Here is a 12,319-nt window from a genome sequence, read left to right on the forward strand (position 1 = left end):
GTACCGACAATTGCAAAGGAACTGACGCGAACACACACAGCTGCGACAAACGTGAGAGCACATCAACTGGCTCAATCATTGCATTGTGTTGTCATGAACACCTGAGCCAAATAATACACTTTACAGGCAGCAGAGAACCCACAATCAGGTGTGAAAGTTGGCGAGCCCTTTCCGACGACCTTTTTATGCTCGCACCCTCCTCCGTGGCAGACGTCAGGCAGCGGCCGCGGCCAATAAGCGGTGTAGCCCCGGTGGGTCAGGAAATTCCACCCCGGGCGGTGGGGCCGGCGGATGAGCGCCGACCTTTCAGCCTGCAAAAAGTTAAGAGAGGAGAGGCAAAGGCGCGAAGACGATGAAATTAAAATTTTAGCTACAGATAACTAGGTAAGAGAATTCTAGGCAAGAGTACCGACAAAACTGCGCGTGTCAGCCTGGAAGCATACTATATTAAGGTATATGGCAGCAGCCGCATCAGCACTTCGTCATAATCACACTTCGCAGCAGAGGTCGACTTTTCAGAAGCAGCTAACGTTTGAGTTGTTTGTATGTCTTGTTGCTTGCTTGAGCGTGCTGCTGCTATTCCCGACTGTTCGCTGTCCTCATTTGCACCTCTGTTCCTCGCCTTATTTTATTCCATCAATAAAATTTAGTTGGAAGTCAGCGCTTGTGTCCTGTTCTTTCTTCTTCTGTGGTTGCATGCTATAGCGCTGCTATTTTTCTTAAGTTCAAAATGCACCAAGTAGCCCCCCCCCCCCCCCCCCCCCACACACACACACACACAGAAAAAAAAAAGTTTTGATGAAATAACTCACCTTCTACAAAGCGCATCAAAAAAATTCTTGCTGGAGGATATTCTCGAAGCGGCGTCCTTTAACATCGCAGGCATACCGCAACTTTGTTAGTCTTTTATCAGTTTTTTTTTTATTTTTGCGGAGGACTGCCGTCGCTGTGCAGACCCTGTAGATATTAGGTACAGCGCCTAGTTTTCCCCGATAAGGTTTCGCGTCGTCGTCGTCCCGTCCACATGCCCCATTCCGCAGGCAATGCGTTTGTAGTACAAAGCTGACGGCTCGGGAGCACGGCCACTCTGGTCTCCACCTTCCAGCAAAGGCCGACTTGGGCAATCGTATTCGAACCGGAGGCGCTAACCCAGACCGCGATTCGCACAGCCACGAATCCACCTGCAGTTATTCATAGGCTACTGCGGCCATTTGTGCTTGTCCGTAGCATTTCAGTGGTAGTGGCAAACGAGCTCAGTGGCAGCCCTGCGTGGAGTCACCATTTTGCTAATAATTTCGCGAACCTCCTAGCGCTGATCACTCGTCGTACTCTAAGGGAAAATGGCTGCAATTTTTGTCTAAGACCTTTACGAATGGCCCAGCCGCGGTGGCTCAGTGGTTACGGCGCTCGGCTGCTGACCCGAAAGACGCGGGTTCGATCCCGGCCGCGGCGGCCGAATTTCGATGAAGGCGAAATTCTAGAGGCCCGTGTGCTGTGCGATGTCAGTGCACGTTAAAGATCCCCAGGTGGTCGAAATTTCCGGAGCCCTTCACTACGGCGTCCCTCATAGCCTGAGTTGCTTCGGGACGTTAAACCCAATAAACCTAAACCAACCTTTACGAATGCCTCTCTCATGCCCTGTTTACGCAGTGTCTGCTTGTCTGCAGACGTTCGGACTGAATCAAATGCTTTCTTGTAATCTATGAATGGATCGGAGTCCCCGAAAAAAAAAAAGAAAACAGAAACGTGTGCAGAATTATGTTTTTCGAACTCGATTTTAACCTAAAAAGTTCAACGGGATCGTTCGATTAAGCAATGCATGGGTACTATCGCGCGCAGTATGACTTGCAGCATGCCGCAGAGCGCTGGGGGGCGAGCTCACAGCGAAGCATGTAACGTGCGCGAAAAAAAAGAAAAAGAAGAGAGGGTTTTGCCATTCCAAAGATGCGCGTCGCCCCTGAGGTAGCGCTTTGCAAGAACGTTCATCGCCGTTATCGCTTCAATGAACCATTTACTTCACGAGAGAAGAGGAGGATAGGGGAGGGGGACAGGGGCGACGCGCATCTCTGGAATGGGCAAAACCCTCGTCTTTTTGCTAGGCTGCCTCGTTGTGAGCTCGGCCGCCAGGGCGCTGCGGAGGCGGTGGCGCGCTGCAAGTCATGTTGCGCGCGATAGTACATTTTGAAGCATTTTCAACTTGCAGACCGAGACGCTCCATTACATCGTCAAACTTCGCCTACTATAGTGTCTTCTGCTCACAGACTGCCATCAACTTATCAGAGCCTTTACTTGCATAGTTTAGTTGATTAAGGAGTCTTCGCACCGCATGTAAGGCCACTGACAATGTTTGCAACCATAACGAGCCACCGTCATTTTGAAAGCCTGCACAAGCGTGATGAAAAATGCCATGGCTTCCGCGATGATTCGGCGGCGCTACCACCGTTGCCGTCATCACGGGACTACGTGATCGGAGGCCCTCTGGCTCCTTCTGGATTCCTGCAGCAGTCATTTTTTTTATTTCTTTTCAATCCGAAACTTTGTTCTTATGAAGCGTTTGCTGCTTTCAGATTTCGTTCCGTGGCTGAATGAGATAAAGCTGTTCCGACATGACGGCGACTAGAGAGAAAAGCCTGGCTCCACTCCGAAGTGAGGAAGCCTTGTTGCTTTCGCTTGTTTGTTTGTCTTTCATGTATTTGAGTTTTTGCGCAATCCTGAGTTTAGAAATGAACTTGCATTTACGTTTTTGTCTTACGCCCCGACCACTTCACGCTATTGCTTTTTTTACATCGATAGTATTTCATATAGCAACTCCTACTCTAGACATGACCGTACTATTCTTGCTAACAAACCACCCAAGAAAAACTATACGTGACTTCTGAGTGCAGAAGGGTGCCACAGATATCACAAAAAAAAGATCCGGTAATTCTTACTCGAGAAATAATATTCTACATAAAAAACAACAACAAAATTGCGTTCTGAAACAAGCACCGAACAAGTCCGTCAAATTAAAAAAAGAAACAAACAAACCGAAAAGTCCAACCCTTAGCTACAACCGGATGTTTCTGTAAATCCGTCTCTAATTTTTAAAAATAAGCTTTATGAGGTATAACGATTTCTTTTCGCATAGTAATATCGGTGTTGGCGTTCGTCAGAAAACAGGTAAATCATGTCGGCTAGTAAGCTAGGCAACGAAAGTGTAATGGTTACCTTTTAACTATTGTAGTTAGCTGCCCGGGGCTGAATCCACGAGGCGGTTCGCTTTGGAACCGGTTCTTTCCCCCGCCGGCCGCCGTATGCCGCCGCGCGCGATTGGCCGCCTGTCGTCATCGTCGGCGTGGCGACACCTCGCGGAGGCGGGGCCACGGTTTTTGTATACGTCACATGAGCTGTCAGTCAAGTGAAAGCGAGCCGGTGAGTCGGCCGTCCGTGGAACCGAGCTGCTGGCGTTCGCTTCAATGCGAACATGGTGATTCGCTCCGTTTGTCCCCTTGATATGCGCGCTGTTGAGTGATCGTTATCGGCGGCCGAATGTCCGTGAGGATCCCTTCGACATGTCTGATGATGCTTTTAGGCTGCATTTCATGCTTTCTAAGGGATTAGTATGCTGGCGGGTCGCCGAACTACAGCACCAACTCGAGCCGTGATGACGAGACAGAAATGTCACCTCCGCGCTTCGTTTTTGTAGCGTGAGTTACATTGGCGGAGGTTGAGCAGCTTCGCGTGGCTCCTGGAGAGCCGTGCTGCGCATGCGCGAGGAGCAAGTGACGTCACTACGCACCGCTGGCGTGCCTCGCCGCGCGCGCTCGCCTCCCTTTCCTTAAAATGATCGGAGTGTAAAACGTTTGTTGACAACGCCAACGTCAATGAACACAATGAACGCCGACGGCCTATGGCTTCAGCGCCGCGTTTCTGGCACAATCTTGTCAAAGCCTGCAGCCCACATCTCTCTCATCACCCCACGTACATATATAAGCACGATTCAGGCGTCCACTGACCCAGGAAGCCAGTTATGCGCACTTCTTTACCTTAAAATGATCGGAGTGTAAAACATTGCCAACGCCAATGAACACAATGAACGCCGACTGCCTATGGCTTCAGCGCCGCGTTTCTGGCACAACGTTGCCAATGCCAAAGCATGCAGCGCAAACCTGTCACTACAGCCACTTAGCTTAAAGCACGGTTGAGGTGTCCACTGTTCCAAGAGGGCAGCTATGCGCCTTCCCTCTGGTTCAGGTGCCCACCGAGATGTGGACACCTCCCCCTCACCTCACGCTACGTTTATCCTGGCATAGCAGAGCTAAGCCACGGCCAATTTTTTTTTTTTTGCGGCCATAGGCTTCCGGCTGGGCGTTAGCAGGACATCGGGCACTGCTCGGCGTTAACCATGAGGCATGGTATGTACCCTGCGTATGCGTGACTGTAAACGAGATACCGTTTCTTGCCGTAAACCTTACCTGGATCAATTGTCTTATCATTCGCCGAGTCTCAGGATGGCGTAAAAGGGGGATGCCGCACACTTCTAGCTAACACGAGCATTTTGCATTACCATAAGGATAAGTTTTACTCGTGAGCTTATAGAGGCATATATCATCAGAAAAAGTAGTAGCGAATGCTTGGTTTGTTTAACGGGGTTTAATGGCCCAAAGCGACTCGGGCTATGAGGGACGTCGTAGTGGAGGACTCCGGATAATTAATTTTGACCACCTGGGGCTGTTTAAAGTGCACTGACATCGTAAAGTATACGGGTTTCTATCACTTCGCCTCCATCGAAATGCGACCGCCGCGGTCGGTATCGAACGCGCGTCTTGCGGGTCAACAGCCGAGTACCATAGTGCCACCGTGGCGGCTTAGTAGCGAATGTGCCAGCCAGCCAGTAGTAGCGGGTAGCGAGGTGCGATTCGTGGACGATACGCGAACTGCAACGGCTCGTGACTGTTTAGATTAGGTGCAGTGTAAATATTCAGTGAAATTCACATTAATATTTAGTCCACGCGTGTCTTCGTCCCGCGTCTGTTTATGAGCACCGTTTTTTCTGCATTGCATGTTCACCAGTTATTCCAGCTTCAACTGTACTGCTTCAAGAGCTCCACTGACGCCTTTCGATGGCGCAGCGAGTTGTGCACACCCAAGCGGCAGCCTCTGCGTGCCGGCGCTGCCACCGGATTACACGAAAACGACAGCAACAGAAGTTATGCACATAAGCTTCCCGCGCAAGTTCAAAAATGAGCGGCGCCCTCTCGCGAACTCAGAAAGAAAGCACGCGTGATCGCCGATTGGCTGCGGTCTTTCCCTCATCCTCCCACAAGGTTCGCCCCACCCACGTGGCGGCAAAGCGATTCGGCTCCTGGTTGTAATTGGAGATTTGCATCTTACCGTGGGTGAAAGGTCTCTGGTAACAGCTATTTAATGTGATTTAATTTACATTTGGTTCCTATAGTATCCGAAGGGAGGCTGGGAAGGGAGGCCTCTCAGAAGGTCTGACAAAGGTCCCAGCTTCCCTGCACGCAGTCCAGCAGCAGTTCTCCGACTGATGTGTGTTTTAGAGATATTGAGGAAAAAAACGTCCAGGCAATACATAGGTAGAATACACAGATAATTATTATGTACAAAAAAACCATAGACATGACAAATATTGTAACATAAAAAGAGAAAGCGGCGGTGCCGCCGCACGAGGGGCACGAGGACAAAACGCGAGCGAATGTTCGAGAGAACGAGCGGCAGGAGGTCGGTGGTTGGCCGGGAAATTCCTTGACGGTGGTCTTGTCGTCGCTTCGGCTGAAGATGTTCCACAGCAGCCTGCGCTTTTTCTTTTCAGGCGCCACCGGTTCCTCCACCTGGATCGTCGTTGAGGGAGGTTCGGGAACTGGGGCGGACTCCAGGGTCACCACCTCAGACCTCTCGACGCACTCGATCGTCTCGACATTGTCGCTAACCCCGTGGAACTCCTCGTACGTCGCCCTCAAGACACGGCTCTCGTAGCAACCGTACGGCTGGTGACAGCTAACTGTAGTCACCTGCTCGCACTGACTGTGGGTGTCCAGCGAAGACGACTACCGGCTCCGCGCCGGGGCTGTAGGTGCCAGCGGCAGGAAGCCCGCAGGCAGGTGTGCCTTCGGGTTGCGAGGTGGCGCCGACGGCGCGGGCCACGTGTCGTCGTCAGCGGCGGCGCAGCGCAGGCCCGGCGACGAAAACGAGCTGCGCAGCGTGGTCTTGGCGCTCGTGCAGAGCCACGGGTCCGAGCGGGTCATGCTTTTCATGGATGGCGAGGGAGGGTACACGGACGACTTCTCCTCCACGTAGATAGAGCGTGCGTCTCCAGCTTGGGCTTGCACAGCTTGCTGTAGGGCACCAGCGGCTCCCAGGGGCCCTCGGGCTTGTAGAAGGCCATGGCGAACGTGGACACCACCAGACCCGTGATGATGAAGTACATGGCGTTGGTTGTGATCCGTGACCGAGATGGCAGCGAACACGAGGAAGGTGCCCATCCAGATCAGCACCGGCATGAGCACCGCCCGCAGGTGGAGTCGGTGCTTGGGCGGCGGCGTGATCTCGTTCATGGCTGCGTCCGGAGGTGCCCACAGCCCCGCCATACGCTCAGGCCACATCGGTGACCGCGGCCGCGTGGGCAGCGCTCACGAGGTTGTCTCTGGCGTCCCGCTGAAGCGGTGAAAGCGTCACAGCTCGGGTTGAGTCGGGGTCGCCGCTGTTTCTGCTCGCCTCGTTTTTCGTGGCGTTGGCCGTCGCTGCTTCGAACTTCTTCTGCGCGTGGCGCGAGCGGCTACACTTCGACCTCCTCTTTGACGGCCGAAGGTACGAAGGTACACAATGGTAGAAATTCTTGCTAATGTAAATAGTGTTATAGCACATAATTACAAAGCTGCAGTTGTAATTATGAAACAGCAAACTGAAACACAATTTGTTTAATATATTGGACAATATATAGCTCTTAAACCAGTACTCCAACACCAGAACATTCTTCATAAAACTCGGTTGTCCAATACACTGGACAACTGGTGGCGCCATCTGTGCACCTTTTTTGAAAGTAAATTGCTCGCTTTTTCGCCAAAACATGGCCAACACACACATTTCGACAATGACAGCGTTATGAACAAAAATAGATCAGGAAACACGTAGATATCAGAATTTTAATTGTACACGCCTTCACTTTTCTGTGCTTGCGCTTTTAATTTGATTTCGCGTGTCAATACGTTGGACGCTGGGACTCAACCCGGTTATTTTGACCGCGCTTTTGAGATGGCTTTGGTAATAGCAGTAAACGAATACTGCTGGTATTTAACGGCTGGCGCGAAATCACGGCCCCTGTGGTGACCACCAAATTTATGCGGGCCACCCCCGAAATTTGGACCCCCGGATCCTCAAAATTTGACTTCGTCAGGATGTGACCAAAATTGGTGTCCAAGGTCTCGCGTTTTTGATGAGACTGCCGAAGCAGATTTACAAAGACTTGCCCAACGCAACATATCGGACATTGACCTATCTTATAGCGACGGCTACACTATTGTCGATCCAAACTTCAGTGTACCACTTGAGGATAAACGCATGGACGGAACCAGCGATGGCGACGGTCCCTCAGTGGTGACCTCCAAATTTGTGTGGGCCACCACCGAAATTTGGGTCACCGGGCCCTCAAATTTGACTTCGTCAGGATGTGACCAAAATTGGTGTCCAACCTAATTTGAGTATGGCCAACTCAGTGGTGACCTCTAAATTTATGTGAACCTCCTCCGAAATTTGGTCCCCCTGTCCCTTTATTTCCACCGACCGTAGCTCAGCAGTCGCATGCAGCGGTTGGCAAAATCTTTTCCTTCCTTTTTGTATTTTTTTTACTGCTACCTTTGTGGCTCTTCGGGGATGGGATTTAAAGGCTCTCGCCGATTGCGGCGAGGGCTCCTTGCCTCAGGGGGTATTTAGATGTTGCTAAAGCCGTCGTCGTCGTCGCTACAGCTGACGTGGTTGTTGCGACGTGCGTTTCTTTTTAGAGCGGAAGCTCTACTCCTCCCGTACAAAGCTGAAGGTCATGTGGATATATGAAATTTGACCTTCAAACCTGGAGGAGCGGAGGCTTGGCTCTGGCGTCGTGACTCACCAAGCCTCGCCACAGCTGCGCGCATTGAGCCGACAGCGCTCGCTCGCCCCGGAACTATCGAATCACGTGACTCGCTGCACTTCGCCACAGCTGCGTACGCGGAACCGACAGCACTTTCGCAACTGCCGGATATCGCGTGGCGTGCCGTTCGCTATATAAAAGCAAATGTGGCGTGTACTTACCTTCACACAAAGCCATGGATGAGCAACGTGCCGGAACTAGCTAGTGTTTCGACGATGCATCGTCGCCGTCAAGCGGAATCTGGTGTACGATATGGAAAGGCGTCGGATTGGATAACCATGCTTAACAGAGCTTTCGCTCTTCTTATTAGGCTCAGACGGGTTGAACCACAGCTAATTTTTTCAATCTTTCCTCTTACACATATTTATACTCCCCACTGCCTGCACGTGGCAGTGATTGTGGCTCAGATCGAGCCAGTGGAGAAGCCTGTGCGCTTTCCTTTTCATTCTTCCTTCAGTCGCGTTTCGATGGAACCTTCCTCTCTTTCTTCTTTCACACCCACCTTCCTCCCTTCCCTCACGGCGCGGTTGCTATGGCCACCGAGTAGTGAGACAACCACTGCGCCATTTCCTTTCTCCAAAAACCACATTTTTTTTTTCTGACACGCGTATTGCGGTCTACTCTTCATGCTTGCAGAGTCGCTATATTCATCAACTATCTGCATTCACGCGCTGTGCTTTGGCAACCGTCGTCTTCATCAGCTTCCATTCGTGCATTGGAAGCGCATCAGCTCGCTGCAATACTATCGCATTATCCACGATTAATGGTAATTAAGCAACTAAAAACAAACTGCATGCGCTATCGCGTCATACCCTTAAGGCGGAGCTTAAGTGTCCTCCGAATTCCACCCTGTATTCTGCATTCAACTTTTCCTCAATTTCTCCGTCCTTCCGCACCGTGACCCCAAAGTTCCAGAAGCTGTTCACTTACAAATCCCTGTCGGCTTATATATTTGGCCAGCTGCACATGCATTGTGTGTTGCTTAATGACTCAAATACCGCCAAATACCGCGTGCCAGGGGGGCAGGGTTCATCCCCCTGCGCAATGCCTGTTGCTCACCCCCCCCGTCTCGCTGAGATCGTCATCTAGGTGCCTGCACTCAGGAAATTCCGGCAACGAGGCCGCCGACTCCTTAGCCATGCCCTAGCCCGAGTCTAGAAGCCGGGCACAAGCGGAACTCGTGGGGGATTTCTCAGAGAGTATGCACTCGTTTGCTGAGCACACCACAAACTCCCGCGCGAACGCCTCATCTATCCGCCACCCCGCCCATCCCTCGCTACTAGAGAACAGTCAATCTGGCGTCGTCTGCAGATGCGACCGCTGCCTATACCTCACACCGTGACTAACTTGCAGCACTACCAAAGGCAGAACCTCCTCAGCCAGTCAGAAGTGAGCGTCAAGCATGTTCCTCCGAGCCTGGTCGTCTGCTCGCGGCGTACACAGAAAAGAGTAGGTTAAAAATAGCGCAAGTTTATCGCTCATACGTTCAGACAAAAAACAGATCGCGGTGCTCCGCGCTCCCCAATCATATGCATCCAACAGACAGAAGGGCGGCTACAGGGTCGCTCGTCTACGCCGGCGCGCAAAGTCAGATAATGAAGCATCTAGTCTGCGTAGGTGTGGCGGCATACCCTGAACCTGCATCTTCGTCGCGCTCGACCACAACTACCAACTACTGACGAGCGCATCACACCAGGCTGAGGATCCTGCCACGACGCAAGCCTCCGCCATCGTCCTTGCCATGATGAATTGCGATCTGGCGAATAAATCAGCCCATATAATAACCGATTCGAACCGTGTTTGTCAATGATACTACAGGACGCGTTCCAAAAACGATAGTGGCCCTGCTCGTACCATAGGACCTTTCACCCACTTTACACCACTGCCATAGCATTACGTGGACCCCGGCCCATGGAGGGCTTGAAGGCAATGAGGCGGCAAACGACCTAGCTAGCGAGCTAGCAAACCGAGTAGATCCTAACCCGTACCACACCCCTCTACCACCAAACTATGGTGTGATGGCTGTAAATCCTAAAACTGCACCGAATACCCCCCCCCCCCCCCCCGTTTAAACTCGCCACAGAAGAAGCCACATTCTGGAGGCGATTCGCGAATACAGGAAAGCACCTTCCCTAACCTGTACTCAATTGTACAGCCTCATGCAACCTTTCTGACCTGAAAGACGCGGGTTCGATCCCGGCCGCGGCGGCCGAATTTCGATGAAGGCGAAATTCAAGAGGCCCGTGTGCTGTGCGATGTCAGTGCACGTTGAAGAACCCCAGGTGGTCGAAATTTCCGGAGCCCTTCACTACGGCGTCCCTCATAGCCTGGTTGCTTCGGGACGTTAAATCCCAACAAACCAAACCAATAAACCAATCATACCTTTCAGATACCACCTCTCCTGCCCCTGATGCGGCGGTAAGCCCACGCTATTCCACCTTTCGTGGAGTTGCTTGAGAAAACCAACCCGCCTAACAGCACCAAATACATTACACGAGCAGTGGAAGACAGCCCTGACCATCACTGAGGACCAACGTCAGCCCATCCACGCGCCCAGACAGCGCAAGCTACCGGAGTACTGAAAGGGGTCCACCCACCTGACTCGTCCAACATTTAAAAAGCCTATAAAGTGAAAGAAGAGAGAAAGAGGTGCCTAAGTGGAGGTCTCCGGAATAATTTCGACCACCTGGGGAGACATCGCACAGCATACGGGTGCCTTTTGCGTTCTGCCTTCGTCGAAACGCGGCCGCTGCGGTCGGGTTCGAAACCGGATACTCCGGCACGGTAGACGGAGCGCCACTGAGCCACCACGGCGGGTGTGGCCAGGTTTCCGTACGGGGACAGCTTATGCGGGGAGGAAGGGGGATTGGAATGACAGCCTCCGGTGAACACCCTGCGGCTTAAAAGACCATCCACGGGGTGGATCGAATAGACGGGTCGTCCAGAGTAGGCGTTTGTGCCCTCATCGTCCCCTCACGAGTGCCCATGACTGTCTACGACGCAGACGAGGTTTAAGTTTGGTCACCTCCACTAGTCTCTCCATTTAGTGGAAATGCTACTCAACATTAAAAATCTGTTCACTGTCTCGGGGGAGAGATTTATACTAGCATTTGGTACATCACTTCTGCCAACATGCAATCGTCATCGCTTTCGCTCACCATGGTTTCCAGCATCGGTTTACATAAAATGGGCGCACGCACTGATCGAAACATTCTCAGTAAAAGCCTTGAGCACTTTTAACAAACCCTTGCGGAATCGAGCACCTTTGACAGCATGCTTCCCGTAGCACCGAAAACAAATCTGGACGCTTAAAATTCAGTGTTGTGTCCCTTTAAAGGGGGACACTGGCCTTATTTTTAGTCCAATCTTAAACGACATCACCCCGTCCAGTTTTTCACACAGATTTGAAATCTGGAATTACCGTTTCCAGAGGTTAGTTCCAAAGATACATTTTAGTGCATCATTTAGTACCTCAGTGTAAAAAAAATGGCCAAATAAAAAATTTTCAATGCATGGCTACACCTGAGAAAAAGGGCAATAATCACAGCTGTTTTTAATTTCACCCTAATTAACAATTTTACAGCACTTGGAATAGCAACAGTCAAGCTGTGAATATCATGCACAGATAAACTTAGCAAAATTGTGAACTTTTAAAGCCTGATTGGACAGTTGTGCTTTGGTATTGAACACACTATGGTTTCAGCTTCCCTTGACATCTCTCTTACATGCAGAGATACCAACATGTCCAAAACATGACCAGATGTCCAAAATTTTAATGCCGATAAATTGGCTGCTTCTGCACAAATACAGCCCAGATGAAAATTCAAATTTCCAGATGGAAAAGACTGCCAGAGTTTGAAAATATTAGCTGTAGTTTCCAAAAATGTAATCTTCAGAAACTCAAATTTTCTGGTCCCAGACTAGTGCCATGCTGAAGCTGCTGCACAGAGGCGATGTGGGTCAGAGCTTAGAAAACAGCCCATGACTGCCAGCTGCAACCAGCGCATTCAAGTAACAAACCCCAGGTATAGCACAGTAAGCTTTCTTCAGCGGTCCAATGTCATGGAAAGATTGTCATCCACAATATTACGGGTGTGGTTCTATGCCTTCGTCCACCAGAGTTCCCAGCACAACTTAAGACTGCTTGGGCATTCCAAAAGATAACGCATGGTGTCATTGCCAGATCTGCAG

At 51.0% G+C, this 12,319-nt stretch overlaps 1 pseudogene; it reads right to left on the reverse strand.

The window, feature by feature from the left end:
- Positions 1-5,342: 5,342 nt before the first annotated feature.
- On the reverse strand, positions 5,343-6,791 carry LOC149350457 (uncharacterized; annotated as a pseudogene).
- Between the last annotated feature and the right edge of the window lie 5,528 nt (positions 6,792-12,319).

Source organism: Amblyomma mixtum, chromosome 3 (assembly GCF_055824585.1).
Source record: "Amblyomma mixtum isolate Tamu chromosome 3, ASM5582458v1, whole genome shotgun sequence".
Classification (NCBI taxonomy): Eukaryota; Metazoa; Arthropoda; class Arachnida; order Ixodida; family Ixodidae; genus Amblyomma; species Amblyomma mixtum.